The following is a 19935-nucleotide window of genomic DNA, read 5'->3' as shown; positions in this document are numbered from 1 at the left end:
TCCCCTATACTTGTGGGTTATCAATCATCATCATCATCATCTCCACCACCGACACCGTCATCTCCACCGCTGCACCTCATCTCCGCTGTAACATCTAGGGTTGAATCTTGAGTATTTCATAGGGGAAACTCTCCCGGTGTTGATTACTCCTTGTTATTGATGCTATTGAGTGAAACCGTTGAATCAAGGTTTATGTTAAGATTTTTTTCCATCATCATATCACCTCTGATCATGTTCCATATGATGTCTTGTGAGTAGTTCGTTTAGTTCTTGAGGACATGGGTGAAGTCTAAATGTTAGTAGTGAACTATGTTGAGTAATATTTAATGGTTTGATATTTAAGTTGTGGTGTTATTCTTCTAGTGGTGTCATGTCAACGTCGATTACATGACACTTCACCTTTATGGGCCTAGGGGAATGCATCTTGTATCCATTTGCTAATTGTAGGGTTGCCGGAGTGACAGCAACCTGAACCCCCGTTGGTATATCGATGCATGAGGGATAGCAGGATCTCAGAGTTTAAGGCTGTGGTTAGATTTATCTTAATTACTTTCTTGTATTTGCGGATGCTTGCAAGGGGTTTAATTACAAGTATGTATTAGTCCTAGGAAGGGCGGTGCATTAGCATAGGTTCACCCACACAACACTTATCAAAACAATGAAGATTAATCAACTATATGAAGCGAAAGCACTAGACTAAATTCCTGAGTGTCCTCAAGAACGTTTGGTCATCATAAGTAAACAAAATGGCTTGTCCTTTGTGCTAAAAAAGGATTGGGCCACTTGCCGCAATTATTATTCTCACATTTTACTTACTTGTATTTTATTTATCTGCTATATCAAAACCTCCTGAAAACTTGTCTGTGAGCATTTACAGTGAATCCTTCATCGAAACTGCTTGTCAACACCTTCTGCTCCTCGTTGGTTTCGACACTCTTATTTATCTAAAGTACTACGATACACCCCCTATACTTGTGGGTCATCAGTGATCGAATGAGGGTACGGGATTGAGGGTGCATCCCGACGGTGACCTAGCAGTGGCGGCGAGCATAGCCATTCTGACCATGCCGATATCGGCATCGGCATCGTTTGGAGGCTGTGGTGCTCGAATCAAGGTGGGATTTGTTTCTTGTATGCCAAAATAAATTTGAAACAAGTTTCATGTTGAAGGTTAGGTAAAATACGAAAGTTTGTAACTAAAAATTATACTAGCACCATGGTGAGGTTCTTTTTGATAGAGCTATACAGTTCGGCAATTTTTTTGACACTTTTTAGATATTCCTTGTTGTTACACGTATGGCATCATGTATGGCAAATTTGGGGTCATTTGGAGATGTTCGAAAAAATCACTTTGCTTAAGCGCATGCCGTTTCGTCTCACTGAAACCAGCTTTTCTAACAACGTGATTTTTTTCTACCTTCTCTAAATGACCTCAAATTTCATACAGATGATATTCTATACATAGATAGATAGATTTTTTCTTTTTTACATTTTTCTAACTTTTTAGTTTCTTTTATAATACAAAATTGATTTTCAGGTCAAAACCTCGAAAAACAGCATCATATATGGCATCATTTTCACCCTAAATTTCAAATTTTGTGAAACTTTTCCTTTTAGATATTCCTTGTTGTTATAGGTATGAAATCATGTATGCCAAACTTGGTTAGGGCTCACTGAAACCAGCTTTTGTAACAAGTTAGGTTTTTTCGACCTTCTCTAAATTACCTCAAAAATCATACAGATCTTCTATACAAAGATAGGTAGATTGTTTCGTTTTTACATTTTTTTAACTTTTATTTCCCTTTATAATACCCATTTGATTTTCAGGTCAAAACCTCGAAAGTTAACATAAGTAGACGGTGAACCCTCCCAAACTTCAAATACATAGATAGATAGATTGTTTCGTTTATCATTTTTAGCGTGAATAGTAGTGGCTACAAGAAATCGGTGATGGTTTATCTTTTATTGCGTGAAAAGTAATCCCTCCGGTCTCTTTTAATTGACTCAGATTCAGTACAACTTTATACTAAATCTGAGTCAATTAAATAAGACCGGAGGGATGGCTACAACAAATCGGTGATCGTTTATCATTTTTCGCTTGAAAATTAATGGCTACAATAAATCGGTGATGGTTTATCATTTTTTGCGTGAAAAGTAATGGCTACAACAAATCGATGATGGTTTATCATTTTTTGCGTGAAAAGTAATGCCTAAAAGAGTTTATAATTTTTAGCGCGTGAAAAATAATACAGAAAACTAAACTTTAGCATACTAGGTAACCGCCCTTTAGCATACTTAGAGGTGGAAGCTAACCGCCGACAGAGAGAGAGAGGGTGGTGGCCCCGATCAGAGAGAGAGGGGTTATCTTGCCCGTTAGATCATACGATCAACGGTGGGCGGGCACGATCCCCGTGATATGGGCTAGACCAATCAGGCCAATGTTGGACGTCTGTGAGAATTTGTGAAGGGAGAGGGCAAAACTGAGAAAACAAGGGCACCTAAGTAGTAAACAGACTAAGGGATTCAAATATGAGATTTAAAAAATAGAAAATGTGTGTTTTGTACAATGAAAGCCATCTTGGCCTACCTCAAACTATTTGCAATACAAATATACATGAGTGTGAGAATTGTGGCCTCATTCAGACAAAGTATGTTTTGGGGAAAGCTGTTTTGGGAAGGGCTTATTGTGAAAAGTCATGCATCTTCATAGCTACTAGGTGATTTGAGAAGTGGCAATTTGTGGTAAAACTTGATTTATCTATGATTGTTATGGTTCTCAACGTGGCAGGTCGTGTAAGAAAACTCCATGAGTAAGTGCCACTCTTTTTGGAATTTTTTGCACATTAAATGACTCATTTAACTAGTTAATCTCATTTGTTGACTCTCTGTTGACCAGCCACTTGAGTGTAAAACTGATTTTATTGCACTAGTCAGTATTAGCACTCAAGGGGAAAACTGAGCACACAAAAAATGCTAGTATAAGACTCGAGGGTATACCTGAGTATATCTAAATTTCCAGGGTTAGACTCGAGGACGCGTGTTGTGGTGCAGAAGTGGAAGACGTGCAATTGTTGACGCGTAGACGCGGGTCGCGGTGCAGAAGTCGAAGACGTGCAATCGTGGACGCGTGTCGTGTTGCAGAAGTCCAAGACGTGCAGACGTGCAATGGTGGATGCGTAGGACGCGGGTCGCATTAACCACCCCTCGCCTTTATAGATGCCTCTCCCTGTTCGCCTCCTCGCACTATCTTTGTCACTCTCACTCACTCACGCAACGCCGCCTCTCACGTCCCATCATCTTCTCCAAAGCAAAAAACCTTCTCCCTCTCCTCTACCGGCGAGATGGACAAGGAGAATGTGAATCAAATCATCCACGACGGCGTTGGCTCCAAGCGTGACGCCTCCCTCTTCGACGCCGTCCCCTCAACGGCCGTCGCCGCCGTCGGTGGCGGTCAGATCCCGCCGGGATGGGACCTCTATGAGGAGATGCCGTACATCTCGCCCTCGAACCCCTACGACACCTGCATGGACGACCATTGGAACGAGGTAACTACGGTTTGCTCCCTTTTTATTCCCCATTCCTTTTTGAACCCTATTTTTGTTGGTTCCTTAGGAACTATTAGTGCCGATTTGTAGGTAGGATATTGGGTTAATATTTGTGCCGATTTTATTCCATTTTGTTTTGATCCTTTTTAATTTCATTTAAGATTTGGGGTTCGGCCGTTTGGTTAATTTATGCAAGTAATAATGGGATCTCAATCAATTAATTTATGCAAGTAATCATGGGATGTCAATCAGTTATTTTATGCACGAATCAAAATATATCAATCGTTTAATTTTGCAAATAATCTGGAATGTGTTCAAATTCAGATCTGGAATCTCCTTTGCCTATGATGAATCGTTGGGCACAATTTTTTACAGGGCGGGTTCAGTGAACCATTGCTGTGTATAAATCTGTTGTGCATGAGTTTTGGTTCGCTAACCCCGTCCCTGTAGGTATATAATCGTGTCCACTCTAACTGAGGCTGCCTCTATTTTTCCTAACTTTGTTATCATGCACGTTAGTCATCGTTGCAACTCATTCACTCATAGTTTCCGTTTGATATGGATCAGGTGTCTGGCAGCGACGTCAGCAGCGACGAGGACGACCAGCACACCAAGACTCGACAGGTGATGCGGAGGCTGCAGGTCGGCCAGTACACCTCCTACTTCGCCAAAGGTGTCTACAGGTGCCCCTTCTGCACTAAGAGATTTGGCGGCACCGACTTCACCTGCCTCCTCACGCATGCCGAGGACATTGGAAGGACCTTCCCCAAGGTCGGCGCGACAGTGAACGTCTACTCCTTCCGCACCAAGCACGAGATGCTCGGCATTCACCTCCGCAACTTCCACCGGGTGGAGATCGCCGCCGGGCGCATGCCTCCGATCAAGCCCAAGGTGCCCAAGATCAAGGGAGAGGGGAGCAACAAGTGTAGGCAGAGCCAGATGGGTTAGCCGGAGTCCTGGATGTGTGCTATTGCTGCAAAGCAGCTTCTATTTTGTTGTTAGCTAGGGATTCCTTGTTGTTATGTTGTTAGTATGATGGTGTTGTGAAGAACCTCGAACCTGTTACTATGTTGGCTACTGTATGCAGCTTATTATCTAGGGAGGGATCCCTATTCTACTATACTTTGTTGGCCCTACTTTGTTTTCTCGATTTACTTTGACTGTGTGAATTTATCGTACATTAGCATGGAGATTTGCTTCTAGATTTAACTACATACATATGGACCAGAGGGAGTACTAGATTTGCTGCCATATTGGGCAAACAACGAGGGCCAAAAGGAACAAATAATTGAAGAAAGACAGAAATGCAAACTTCTCTAGATTTGATACTAATTGGTGACAAAAGACAGAGAGAAAGAGGGGAAAAGGTGCTCTTAAAAATGCCAATTTGGGCCGAGAGAGACATAACCCAGCTCCTGCTCACGTAGAACCAAACGCGGTCTCGTCCTGTCCCACGCGGTCCCTTTCTAGCAGCCCCACGTAACGCGGCCCCACATGATGCGGCCCCACACGACAACACGGAACGGTCAACTAAACGGGAATCCTCCCGTCTGAGCTCCTTCTGCGGGTTTTAAACAAGTGCTTGGGAAAAACTGAGAAAAAACTAAGGAGCTGGGGAAAACTGAGAACAACTAAGGACCCGAGAGCACGAAAATAGAAAGCCCTTTAAAAAAAATACTAGACCACCTAAGATGGAAAATTTCCCAACCAATGTATCTGGAAACTTTCCATCCACTCCTCGTGAAAAAGACAAATTTGTAACAAATCAGTAGGTGGCCGCCCATATTTGAGCTGCATGTACATAATATAATGCACGCGATTTTTTGTAAAAATCATTTTTAGGTTCACAACATGCTACTTCATCAGAGATCCAGTGCAAGTTTAGCGAGGCTCACCCCCGGGCAAAGGATCTTCATGCCCGCTATTTTGAATATAGTTTAAAACGGGCATAACAAATTCAAAAATGATGCAACCAATACGAAAGCTTCGCTTGGTGTCATATTATGTGTCATAGTTGCAAACAAAAATATTCAACTTGGAAAATTGCAAACATCATAAAACAATTCTTCACAAAATGAGCTATCAGTTTCGAGGTTTCATGGCATTTAGGTCAAATGACCAAGGTTATGGATAGAATTGCGGCATAGTTTGTGATAATGTACCCATATTATGCATACATGTGCATCTTGGGATGTCTTACGATGTTGCAGGAGGAGGTTTTCCTTTTCATCGCACGAAAAAGCCATTTTCCATTTTTGAGGTGCTGAAAACGGGGTGTTTTCTGAAGCAACCACCAAATTAATGTTTCAAATTAGTACCAACCCATTTTTCAAAAATACTAGACCACCTGACATGCAGAATTTCCCAATCGGGGTAAAAGACAAATTCCTGCCAAGTCAGTAGGAAGTCGGCAAGATTTGAACTACTTGTACATGATCTAATGCTCATGAATTTTTGGAAAAATCATTTTTCTGTTCAAAATATGATATAGATGTCATATTTGTATTCCTCTCATTTTTCTGATCGATTTAGACATATTATTTGTCAAATTCCGATTTAAGGATTTAAAGATATTAATTATTCCATACTAAATGGAAAAGAAAAAAAATCATTTTATTGTCATTTGAATTCAAGATTAATATACTTACTAATTGTAGTTTATGTAGGTAATTTTTGGAATTCAAAAAAATAAATATGTGCAACATAAAGAAATAGGGGTTTATAGGATTGATATGGTAGTATTATCAATAAGGTGTCATTTCTTTCATGGAAGCTAGTCTAGAAGGAATATAGAAGTTAAAGCTGCTAGGGGTGGAGTAGTGTGAGGATTGTGACTGACCGAAAAGTTTAACCACGAGTGGAATTTAACCTAATATTAAGTATAGTTAGAGTTAAAATTATCCATGTGAGAGATTAAAAAAGTTTTAAAAAAATATTTTTATTTTGAAAAAAATTCGAGCCAGAATTGTCAATCGGCCGTTATTTGTATGCCGGTGGCCAGTCTGTGCCGACGGCAAATAGGTCTGTGCCGAGAATACATTGTGCCGACGGCGAGGTATCGTCGTCACAGGGTTGTCTGATAATCATTAACTTGGCTCAGTAGTTCATTCCAATCAAAGAATTCATATAAGCTCTTGGTGGTGACTTTCTCAAGCTCATGCAGTAGTTTCTCCTCAATGTGTTGCATCTCGTCCTGGTGATTGTATATGTTTTTGTATATGTTAATAGGGAGCCTGAAAATGTTATTCAAGCAAACTTGCAACTCTACTCATTCAATATATTGAAGTCCCTGAGCGCTCCCCATGCCTAGGTTGTTCCACCAGTTGCATATTTGTTATGAGATGAATTATTATGCAAAAAAAATTTGTTATGATTGATTGTGAGATTTTTATAGATACATATTGTTAACTTCATTCTTGGTACTAAATCGGATCCAGTGGCAGACCCAGCCCATTTTGCTAGTGAATCTGGGTTTGGCTTTCTTTTTCTTTTTCCCCTTTGTATATCTATAATACCTAAATAGGAGCAACTCACTAAGTTGATTATTTCTCTCAACATACAAGCATGCCACATCATCGTTTTTATTTTTTATTTTTATCATACCCTATTCTCTGTTGGACTATTACTACTAGACGTCAAATTTTCCATGCAGGACGAGCAGTCGTTTGCCTTCCATTGTTGCTCCACTTTGGCGAGCAGTCGTTGTGTGTTCCAAACGCCACTGAACTTTCTTTTCTTGACTCCTTGGTTCCCCTTTCGTGCTCTGCGGTTCCTCTTCCCTCCAACCTTCTTAAATTCCCACCATTAGTCCATTACCAGTATATTAACGCATCTTGCTCACTCGGTGGCATTTTCTGCCATGTCTTGGAGTCATCTCCCACCTGTGCCTTCGCCTGAATCGACAACATGTCGCCGTCCCGTCGCGTCAGCACTGACAGGTTGTGCCAGGATCCAACAATACATTCATCTACCGGGATAGGCAATCGCAGACCGGCAGGATGGCTCTATCTGCGTGCGCGTGTTGTCATCAGATTGATCACAGCCATATCATGGATGCGCCCGTTTTCCAACGTGAGGTCCTCTCTCTAATCTTACTTGGGGAATTTATGTTTTACGTCATCTCCACTATAGTTGTCCATCCACAGATCAAAAGATTGAAGGTGCATATTATTCTCAGCGAGACAGGCCCCTCCGATCTGTATACACATAAATTTCTTCCAGATGTTATATTCGTACTATTGATCCTTCATCTTCCATGTCAAGTGGGACTTTGGTATCAGAAATCACATGGTTTGTAAGATATTGTCCTTGGAAGATGGCTGATGTGGCAGTTCTATGATTCTCAGTGAGACAGGCCCTCCGATCTGTATACACACAGATTTCTTCCAGATGTTATATTCGTACTATTGATCCCTTCATCTTCCATGTCAAGTGGCACTTTGGTATCAGAAATCACTAGGTTTGTAAGCTATTCTCCTTGGAAGATGTCTGATGTGGCAGTTCTGATTGGTTGTGCACCTGAATTTCTTGCATGCCCGGTTGTTTCCTTGAAAGATCGTTTCTGGTTGGTTTAATTCTTGAGTGTTTCACATAAAAGTGAAAAGATGATGACCAATGTTTATGTTCACAGACAATATGATCCAGCCGCTACACTGTCGCCATCGATAAGAAGCTTGCATATAACCTCAGCCCCTACCTCCACATTGCTTTCTATGATGAGATTAAGGGAATGCTTGGCAACCTAGAACTTGAGCATGTTCAGATTTCAGAGACAACAAACCTATCAAAATTACAAATTGTTAGTGGAAGCATTCATATTTATCTTGGCGCGCTTTCTTTTGGGTAACATCAAAATTGTCCTAATCAGATCTTGAGAACAATATTGACAATCCTTTTGAAGGAAATTTCTAAGCATCGATGATCTGAACCAATGGGGGTCATACGCACAGAAGGATTCATTATAAATAGTAGGGGTGCTAAGAATTTATACTTCACACATCTTGGATAAAATTGTCAAAGTGAATCTTTGCCTGCTCCTTTACTTGGAACTGATTATTCACTTCTTCAGTCGCAAGTTGAGTCAAGGATCAACTTTACAATGGTGAACCAGTCTGCTATTTACATTTCGCACCACTGGTACAATTACCCTGAACATCATATTCTTACTACTAGATTGAATCAGTCTGCTATTTACATTTGGCACCAGTGGTACAGTTACCTGAACATCCTATTCTTACTACTAGATGTTTTAGCTCAATAATTGATGGCCATCAAGTACTCATATATTTCAAGTTTGAACTCCACTGTAGTTCCATTAGATGGAAGTAATTGAATTTAGCTTAGTTAATAAGCACTTCTTATAAGGCTCTGAAGTCTGTTTTTTTTTGTTTGGTGTAATTTTCTATCCTTTCCCAGTGATGCTACTCTATATGAGCATTCCTTATGCATTTAGTTGAATTGGTGTAGTTTTCAGGGGCTGGCGAAGTTAGAGCCAGGTAACAATGGGCTTCCAACTTATGAGAATAACTCAGTAGAGACCAGATGCAGATTGCATTGATTGTTGGCTCTCCCGTTTGGACCACCAGACAAGTTCAACTAATTATTGTACCTCGTCTCATTGTTCCCTCCTTTTCTATCATGTCTCCTTCAAGTATAAAGCTAACATCACTTCATCTACCGAGGATGAATGAGTGCCATGCCTATCATTATCCAGAATTCCTAATGTAAAAGGCATGATGAATGAACAAAGGTGCTTCTCTTGGACTTGGACAGACAAGATATGAACAAAGTTATGGTTACATATTTTCCACAGTTGGTCAACTTTTGCTTGACACTCCTCATTGTATCCTTCCGATGAACAATATCTATCGATGTTGATGTTAGTACAACTCTTCTTTTAAAGAGATAATCAAAATTCAACTTCCCATGTAAACTTTTAGAAATAAGCAAGTTATCAAGTTGATTGATTCAATGTTGCAGTAGTAAAATTAATATTGACAACAATTAGTATGCACATGATCCCGCAGCAACGCGCGGGGAATCATCTAGTTTGACATATGGTTGTGCCATATCTTAGTTTGGGCTCGCTTAAATCTTCCACCCTGCTAGCTCCGCCACTAATCAATCAATTTGGAGGACATAACAATAGTGGGTGCACATGGTGTGTATTATCTGGAGTGAATAGAGGGAGTGCAATGAGACTAGTGACATAAGGTAAATGCTCTTTTCTCACTAAGGTCAAATGTGAATATGCATATATTTCATCATAGCAGTAGACTGATTCCCAACTCCATGTCTCTTGTCTCCTTATTGGATGCAATACTCCATACTTTGTACTGTACTTAATTTCAAGTATCACGTGGATATGCATGTTTAGGGGAAATATTAGCCCGTGATATACGTGGAGTGAGTAGATTTATGGATGCGGTGCCTATATACATGTTGTCATATTTTGGCCAATCATGACGTGTGCATGTTTGTATAGATCATTACTCAGATCTATGTTTTTTTTATGTGCAACCGTGTTTATGGGACATAGTTTAAGTGAATTCATAAACTATTGTCCAATTTTCTCCATAATAAACCTCATTTACCTTGACTACATACACATTATTTATTTATACTAATTTGAAAAGTATGGAAATATTTTTAAAAATTATATTATATATCATATCAGCTCATAATAATTAAGTAACAGTATAACTTGGCTACCTTGAGCCACCACAGCGATCTGATGCCATCAGCCGTTGGATATCAAAGTTGGATGTCTCAGATATTCCGGTCAGTCTTCTCCACCGCACCACTCCGCTCCTCACGGTCGGCCCATGTAGAGGGGCCTCTACTCTCGACAATGACCTCGGCGTCTTCTGGTAAACCGGGTTGACATGCAGCAGGCCGTGACTGCAACTGATTCTTGTTGGGCCTCCAGCTGTCGTTGCTTTGTAATCCAAAACAACATTGTTACCATTTGGGCTAGTGTTGCAGGTTTTAATTTACCGTTTTGCTAGTTCTCAGTAGCTTACTTTTCAGTCGACTCACAAATCATTGGATTGCATCGTGATTCATTCTAGCTCAGTAGAAACATAAGATACAAATTGAGACCGTTGAATTGCTTTAAGATTCGTGTTACTTATAAATTGCAACATAAGTTGCACTGAAAGTAGACTTAGAATTAGTCGCACACTTTAGTTTAATTATTTGTTGCTAGATTGACATTAGATCTTTTACCTTCGCTTTCCTCAGTAAACCAATGTCATCGATGAGGGCAAAACTTCCGCTACTTACTCATTCCATGTTGGTAGTCACAACACATGTCATACACCAGCCTCCCTTTCACAGTCGTCCCGGCCCCACCGCCACCTGCCATAGGCAACCCACGACAACCGAGATTAGGCCCACCAGAAGAGCGGGCGGCTGCGGCTGAGGAAATCATAGCTCCCTCCCAAATCAGGTACGTGTTGCCAACTCCTTCCCCGCCACACTTCATACCGACACAGATCTGAGCATGACCGTGGATCCTTCGGTTGACACCTATAGCCACTCTACAGGCCGACAAGCGGAAGGGAAACCCACGGCCACCCGTAGCTCCAGATATCCTCTCCCCCAATGACTTGGAACCACACTCGCAAGTTCCATGACCTGAAGCATGATAAGGTCAAATCTATAGTGCCGCCAGAGAAATCCGGAGATCCATTGCCGACAGGTGACCTTTAGATGAATTATCTACATCTATAGATGACGCCTGCACGTTGATTGCTAGATCTATATGGTCAATCATTCAGATAGGTTCTACCATGTACCCACCTCGTAGTATAACCAATATATTTGGTAATTGGTTAAATGAGGTGGACTCAAGGTATAAAACGATTAACCGAGTGCGAGCGATTGCAGTTGTATGGTCGCTTTGGCTGTGTAGAAACGACAAGGTTTTTAATGACAAAAATTCTCTATCATGCAGGTTATCTACAGATGTACATCTATGCTCCGTTCATGGTCACCGCTTCAACGCTTCGAGGATCGAGACCTATTTATGAAGGTGTCTACACGTTTGGAGAATACGGCCAATAACTTTATTACACAACATGGGTGGCAGCATAGCCGTAGGATTGAAGCCAATGGAGTTGTCGACTAGTTGGCTTTTTCCTTTACCCTTTATGTACTAGTTTATGCTTGAATACTGGATTCATAAACGGTTGTGTGCATCTTAGCTATGCAGAGGCTGGGTGTAATACTTGATACTTCGAGTAATAAAGCGTTCTTTATCGAAAAAAAAAGATGACGGTTGCAAGCTCCGAGAACACGGCTCCAGCCTACAAAGCAAGGATACGGCAATACGGATACGGCTATATGAATATGGGGACACGAGATATAGAAATTTATAGAAATAGTATACATATAAAAAATACCATGTGATAATTGATGAAGATAAATGATAACTAAATGTTGATCGAAACTAAGCATCAACAGCAAGCAAGCACACACGTATCCCGACAGCAAGCAAGCAAACACCCACGCCTGTGGCAAACAAGCTCCCTAACGCCCAGGAGTAGGAAGCACAAGAAGCCCGGAGGAGAGCACGAACGGATTGGGAAGGAAGTTTTGTTCCTAGCGGCGGCGAGGAGAGGACGACTCCATGCGGCGGCAGGGATGCGATTCCAGACAACAACTGTTGAATGTAGATGGACTGCAGTCCAATAAGGCAGTCCATGTATTCTACAATTTCTGAAATCTCAAGGTCCATCACGTTGACAGCTTGGGATAGTCTTGGGAGACAAAGTTTAGTCCCACATTGCTAGTTGGGAGAGAGTTGGAGTGGTATATAAGGGTTGTTGTTCTAGTCCTTCCAAGTGAGTGAGAATAGAAGGAGCCCTCGCGCACTCCTCCTCCGCCCGCCCCGGCTCGTCTCGTCTCCTCATGCACGTCGCGTTTCGTGACTCGAGTTCGAGTTCGAGACACACTCAAGGAAGCCTAAATTTTTGCTTCCTACGCGTGGTAACGCGGTCGGGTCGGCTCTCCTCCCAGGCTATACAAGGAGACAGATCAGATCTAGAGTACACAGCTCTCAGAACTCTCCAGTCCGTCTCTCTCACGAAGTTCCTTTTGCTGCGCTACTCTCTAGTCTTCCCCATCCCGGCGACTGCGTGCACAGCCGTCCGGGAGAGCAGGCCTCCGAAACCCCGTCCGTTGAGATCCTGCACCGGGAGACGGGCGATAAGGTTTTTGGGGAGCGTCTCGGCGCGACTGCTCGCTGATGTTCGTGCTCTTCTTCGCCGGTTCGACTGCTTCATCGACAGATCCGACTACACCATGGGCGACATCAACAAATCCCAAGGTGGTGCTGCTGTTGGTGCGACCTTCCCGGTCGCAATGTACGTGCTTTTTCTCTCCTATCTTGCACTGCTACTTGTTCCATGTTCAGATCTGATGCATGTGCTTATTCTGATGTGTATGGTTAAGTATGCTTGTGCATCTGTCATGTTGTTTACGGTAATTAATCTCACATGAAAATTGCCTAATATTCTAACAATCCAAAAACCTTATATGCTTAGTCAATTTTCACCATCTGGTTTCGCTGTTGCGCATAAACCGAGCCCGTTTACGGGTTCTCATTTCAAGAGATGGCAGAATAAGACCCTCTTGTGGCTCACTTCTATGGGCGTGCACCGAGTTGCGGAAGGTATTCCCAGAGGTCCGCTTACTCCTGAAGAGGATAAAGCGTTCGGGGATGCCACCGTAATCTTTGTGGGTGTCGTTCTAAGTGTGCTTGGAGACAAGTTGGTTGATGCTTATCTGCACATCCGAAATGGGAAGGAACTGTGGGATGCACTGGACGCTAAGTTTGGTGCTGCTGATACCGGAGGTGAACTGTATGCCATGGAACAATTCAATGACTACAGAATGGTTGAGAACCGATCTGTAGTAGAACAGGCTCATGAGATACAGATCATGGCAAAGAAACTTGAGCTCCTCAAGTGTGTGCTACCGGACAAGTTTGTCGCGGGATGCATTGTCACTAAGCTTCCCCCTTTGTGGAGGAACTTTGCCACTTCTCTGAAACATCAGAGGCATGAGTTCTCTGTTGAGAATATCATGGTCTCTCTAGATGTTGAAGAGAAGGCGAGGGCAAAAGACAAACACACTGGAGGAACCGAGGGATGTTCTGCTGCCAATATGGTGCAGAAAAATACCCACAAGTCCAAGGAAAAGAACATGGGAGTCTCCTAGACTACCAACTTCAAGAAGAAGGGGAAAATAGAGAAGAAAGATCATTGCTGGGTGTGTGGCGAGACAGGCCATTGGATTAATCGTTGTCCACAACGCAAAGGAAAGAAAGGTCAGGCTAGACAGAACTCAAATTCTGTCAACATGGTCATCGGAAACACCGGTGAAGGAACTACAGGGTATGGTGATATATTACATATTGTACTTTCGGTGTTTCAGCCCACAGAATGGTGGGTTTATACATGTGCCAATGTTCATGTGTGTGCTGACATCTCTATGTTTACCTCTTATCAGGTTCGAGGTTCCTCAGTAATGATGGGGAATGGGTTACATGCTACTGTTCGTGGTGTTGGCACGGTAGATCTGAAGTTTACTTCGGGAAAGATCGTGCAACTGAAGAACGTGCTGCATGTCCCTTCTATCAAGAAGAATCTCGTTAGTGGCTCCCGTCTTATGAAAGATGGGTTTAAGTTGGTGTTTGAGTCCAATAAAGTTGTACTATCTAAGTATGGAACTTTTGTTGGAAAGGGCTATGAATGTGAGGGAATGTTTCGCTTCTCTCTAGAAGACTTCTGTGATAATGCTGTGAATCATGTAAGCACTAGTGTTAATGAAACTAATGTTTGGCATTCACGACTTTGTCATGTTAATTTCGGTTGTATGTCGCGGCTTGCTGATATGAGTTTAATTCCAAAATTCACCTTTGTCAAAGGCTCTAAGTGCCATGCTTGTGTGCAAGCGAAGCAGCCTCGCAAGCCTCACAAGCCTGCGAAGGAAAGAAACTTGGCACCACTAGAGCTCATACATTCAGATCTATGTGAGATGAATGGTGAGTTGACAAGAGGTGGAAAGAAATATTTCATGACTTTGATTGATGATTCCACTAGGTACTGTTATGTGTATCTCCTGAAAACTAAACATGAGGCTCTTGATTTCTTTAAAATCTATAAGGCTGAAGTTGAGAACCAACTTGAAAGAAAGATAAAAAGGGTTCGGTCCGATCGTGGTGGAGAGTACTTTTATAATGAGTTCAATTTATTCTGTGCGGAACATGGTATAATCCATGAGAGGACGCCTCCCAATTCCCCACAATCCAATGGGATTGCGAAAAGGAAAAACCGTACTCTAACAGATTTGGTTAACGTCATGTTAGATGTTTCGGGTTTATCCAAGGAATGGTGGGGGAGGCTATATTGACTTCATGTCATGTCCTAAACCGTGTTCCAACCAAGAATAAAGAGATTACCCCTTATGAGGAATGGGAAAAGAAAAGGCCATCACTCTCCTACCTAAGAACTTGGGGCTGTTTGGCTAAAGTGAATTTGCCTATCACCAAGAAGCGAAAGCTTGGACCAAAAACTGTGGACTGTGTCTTTCTTGGCTATGCTGCCCATAGCATTACTTATAGATTTCTTGTGGTGAAATCTAGAGTGGACAACATGAATGTTGGCACCATCTTTGAATCAAGAGATGCTACATTCTTTGAGGATATATTTCCTATGAGAGATATGCATGGCATGTCTAGTTGGGAATCCGATCCAATACATGAAACTCCTATGGAGTCTGATGAGGAATCTGATGATGAGAGTTCAGATTCTGATGAAGATGACAATGAAGATCCCACAAGGAGTAAGAGACAAAGGACTGCAAAGTCTTTTGGTAATGATTTCATTGTGTATCTTGTGGATGATACTCCCACTACCATTTCAGAAGCTCTCGCATCTCCTGATGCAGACTACTGGAAGGAAGCGGTTCAAAGCGAGATGGATTCCATCTTGGCTAATGGAACGTGGGAGTTAACTGAGCGTCCTTATGGGTGCAAACCTATAGGATGTAAATGGGTATTTAAGAAGAAGCTTCGAGCTGATGGTACTATTGAGAAGTACAAAGCTCGGCTTGTAGCCAAAGGCTATACCCAAAAGGAAGGCGAAGATTTCTTTGATACCTACTCACCTGTGGCGATATTGACCACCATTAGGGTACTATTGTCATTAGATGCCTCACACGGTCTTCTCGTTCATCAAATGGACGTTAAGACGGCTTTCCTAAATGGAGAGTTGGATGAGGAAATTTACATGGAACAGCCTGATGGTTTCATGCTAGAAGGTCAAGAAAGAAAGGTGTGTAAATTAAAGAAATCTTTGTGTGGTCTCAAACAAGCACCCAAACAATGACATGAGAAGTTTGAAAGAACTTTGACATCCGTGGGCTTTGTTGTTAATGAAGCCGACAAATGTGTGTACTACCGCCATGGTGGGGGTGAGGGAGTTGTCCTATGCTTGTATGTGGATGACATACTAATGTTTGGGACAAGTCTGAAAGTGATTGAGGAGGTAAAAACCTTCGTATCTCAGTGTTTCGAGATGAAAGATCTTGGAGAAACTGATGTTATATTGAACATCAAGTTATTGAGAGATGAGAATAATGGGATTACACTTGTGCAATCTCATTATGTTGAGAAGGTGTTGAGCAGATTTGGCTATGATGATTGCAAATCTTCTGTCACACCTTATGATCCTAGTGTCTTGCTTCGAAAGAATGAAAAGGCAACTAGAGATCAATTAAGATACTCTCAAATCATTGGTTCACTCATGTATTTAGCTTGCGCTACGAGGCCTGATATCTCGTTTGCTGTATGCAAACTCAGCCGGTTCCAACCCGGGAGATGATCATTGGCATGCTCTTGAGAGAGTGATGCGCTATCTAAAGGGAACCATGAGTTATGGAATTTATTATACCGGGTATGCAAGAGGACTTGAAGGGTGTAGTGATTCCAATTGGATTTCAGATGCTAAGATGAAGGCCACAAGTGGATATGTTTTCACTCTTGGTGGTGGCGTTGTTTCCTGGAAGTCTTGCAAGCAGACTATCTTAACGAGGTCAACTATGGAAGTAGAACTCACAGCATTAGATAGAGCTACTGTCAAAACGGAATGGATTCGTGAGCTCTTGATGGACTTCCATATGATTGAAAAACCAATACCGGCCATCCTTATGAATTGTGATAATCAAACTGTGATTATCAAAGTGAAATGTTCTAAGGATAATATGAAAAGTTCTAAACATATCAAGAGGAGATTGAAGTCTGTCAGAAAACTGAAGAACTCCGGAGTGATAGCATTGGATTATGTCCAAAGTGCTAAAATCTGGCAGATTCTTTCACAAAAGGACTATCAAGAAACATGATAGACCTTGCATCAAGGGAGATGGGTTTGAGACCCACTTGAGTTGCCGAGGGGGTAACCCAACCTATGTGATCGGAAATTCCGTGAACTAGGAACTGGGAAAACAAACCGGAGTAACTGAGTTGAGAGAAAATTTAATACTCCCACTCCGCCGCAGATGCAATTCTCTCATAGTTACTGTAAGGCAGGTTGACAATGTCTTAATGTGTTCTGTGCGGCTCTTGATGAGCGAAGACGCTTTCCTACAGGGCGATCTTTGAAATACAGACCTATATGAGTGACACTACGGGTCATAGTGTGGGATATTTGGGTGAATCTCTAGTAATTTCATGAAGGGCCGAGGAGTATGACTTATAAGCTCCACCCGAGGGGAATGCTATGGTAGCCTAGTACCGTGCCGGCATTGAGTGAAACTTGCTGCACAAAGACTAACAACTCAACGCATAGTCCATTGTTCAGTTGTAGTCAAGCGTAGCTCCTTGCCTAAGTGGAAGTTCAACTTAACAGTCTCCACTGAAGTGCAGGTATATTAAACAGTGAATGGAACTAATGTGTCATCTGATGTGCGTATGAGATCTGGTGGGGGATTGTTGAATGTAGATGGGCTGCAACCCAATAAGGCAGCCCATGTAGTCTAGAATTCCTGAAATCTCAAGGCCCATCACGTTGGCAGCTTGGGACAGCCTTGGGGGACAAAGTTTAGTCCCACATTGCTAGTTGGGAGAGAGTTGGAGTGGTATATAAGGGTTGTTGTTCTAGTCCTTCCAAGTGAGTGAGAATAGAAGGAGCCCTCACGCACTCCTCCTCCGCCTGCCCCGCCTTGACTCGGCTCGTCTCGTCACGCACGCACGCACGTCGCGTTTCGTGACTCGAGTTCGAGTTCGAGACACACTCAAGGAAGCCTAAATTTTTTCTTGGTGTACCAACTAGTTGGGTACGTGTCGACCTGCATATGCATGCTCGCCGCGTGTTCCTGGCTTCCTACGCGTGGCAACACAGTCGGGTCGGCTCTCCTCCTAGGCTATAGAAGGAGACATATTAGATCTAGAGTACACAGCTCTCAGAACTCTCGAGTCCGTCTCTCTCACGAAGTTCCTTTTGCTACGCTACTCTATAGTATTCCCCATCCCGGCGACTGCGTGCACAGCCGTCCGGGAGAGCAGGCCTCTGAAACCCCGTCCGTTGAGATCCTGCACCGGGAGACGGGCGATAAGGTTTTTGGGGAGCTTCTCAGCGCGACTGCTCGCTGCTGTTCGTGCTCTTCTTCGCCGGTTCGACTGCTTCATCGACAGATCCGACTACACCATGGGCGACATCAACAATTCCCATGGTGGTGCTGCTGCTGGTGCGACCTTCTTGGTCGCAATGTATGATGGCGCGTGAAGCACACGTCTGTTGGGAACCCCAAGAGAAAGGTGTGATGCGTACAGCAGCAAGTTTTCCCTCAGTAAGAAACCAAGGTTATCGAACCAGTAGGAGATGAAGGCCACGTGAAGGTTGTTGGTGAAGGAGTGTAGTGCGGCGCAACACCAGGGATTCCGACGCCAACGTGGAACCTGCACAACACAATCAAAATACTTTGCCCCAACTTAACAGTGAGGTTGTCAATCTCACCAGCTTGCTGTAAACAAAGGATTAAACGTATGGTGTGGATAATGATGTTTGCTTGCAAAGAACAACAGAGAACAATGATTGCAGTAGGTTGTATTTCAGATGTAAAAGAATGGACCGGGGTCCACAGTTCACTAGTGGTGTCTCTCCAATAAGATAAATAACATATTGGGTGAACAAATTACAGTTGGGAAATTGACAAATAGAGAGGGCATAACAATGCACATACATATCATGATGACTACTATGAGATTTCCCAAATGTAATCAACACAAATATCCTTATACAAAGCATTGATGTTTTATCCCTAGTGGCAACAACACATCCACAACCTTAGAACTTTCTGTCACTGTCCCAGATTCAATGGAGGCATGAACCCACTATCGAGCATAAATACTCCCTCTTGGAGTCACAAGTATCAACTTGGCCAGAGCCTCTACTAGCAACGAGAGAGCATGCAAGATCATAAACAACACATATATGATAGATCAATTAATCAACTTGACATAGTATTCCATATTCATCGGATCCCAACAAACACAACATGTAGCATTACAAATAGATGATCTTGATCATAATAGGCAGCTCACAAGATCTAAACATGATAGCACAAGAGGAGAAGACAACCATCTAGCTACTGCTATGGACCCATAGTCCAAGGATGAACTACTCACGCATTAGTCCGGAGGCGGGCATGGTGATGTAGAGCCCTCCGGTGATGATTCCCCTCTCCGGCAGGGTGCCGGAGGCGATCTTCAGAACCCCCGAGATGGGGTTGACGGCGGCGGCGTCTCAGTAACTTTTCTCGTATCGTGGCTCTCGGTAGTAGGGTTTTCGCGACGGAAGGATTATATAGGCGAAGGGGCAGAGTCGGGGGACGCCCGAGGGGCCCACCCCATATGGCGGCGCGGCCAGGGGTGGGGTCGCACCCCCCTATGGTGTGGCTGCCTCGTGGCCCCTCTTCGTCTCCTCTTCGGTGTTCTGGAAGGCTCCGTGGAAAATAAGACCGTGGGCTTTTGTTTCGTCCAATTCCGAGAATATTTCCTGTGTAGGATTTCTGAAACCAAAAACAGCAGAAAACAGGAACTGGCGCTTCGGCATCTTGTTAATAGGTTAGTACCGGAAAATACATCAAAATGATGTAAAGTGTATATAAAACATGTGAGATTGTCATAAAACTAGCATGGAACTTAAGAAATTATAGATACGTTTGAGACGTATCAATGTACGTGCTTTTTCTCTTCTACCTTGCACTGCTACTTGTTCCATGCACTAGTAGGAAAACCCTTATAGGCGGAGCTTAGTTCTGTGGCGCACCATTAAAAATGCGCCACATAAATTTGTTTTGTGGCGCACCAGGCAAGGTGCGCCAT

Source organism: Lolium rigidum, chromosome 1 (assembly GCF_022539505.1).
Source record: "Lolium rigidum isolate FL_2022 chromosome 1, APGP_CSIRO_Lrig_0.1, whole genome shotgun sequence".
Classification (NCBI taxonomy): Eukaryota; Viridiplantae; Streptophyta; class Magnoliopsida; order Poales; family Poaceae; genus Lolium; species Lolium rigidum.
Note: the sequence above shows the minus strand (reverse complement) of the source record.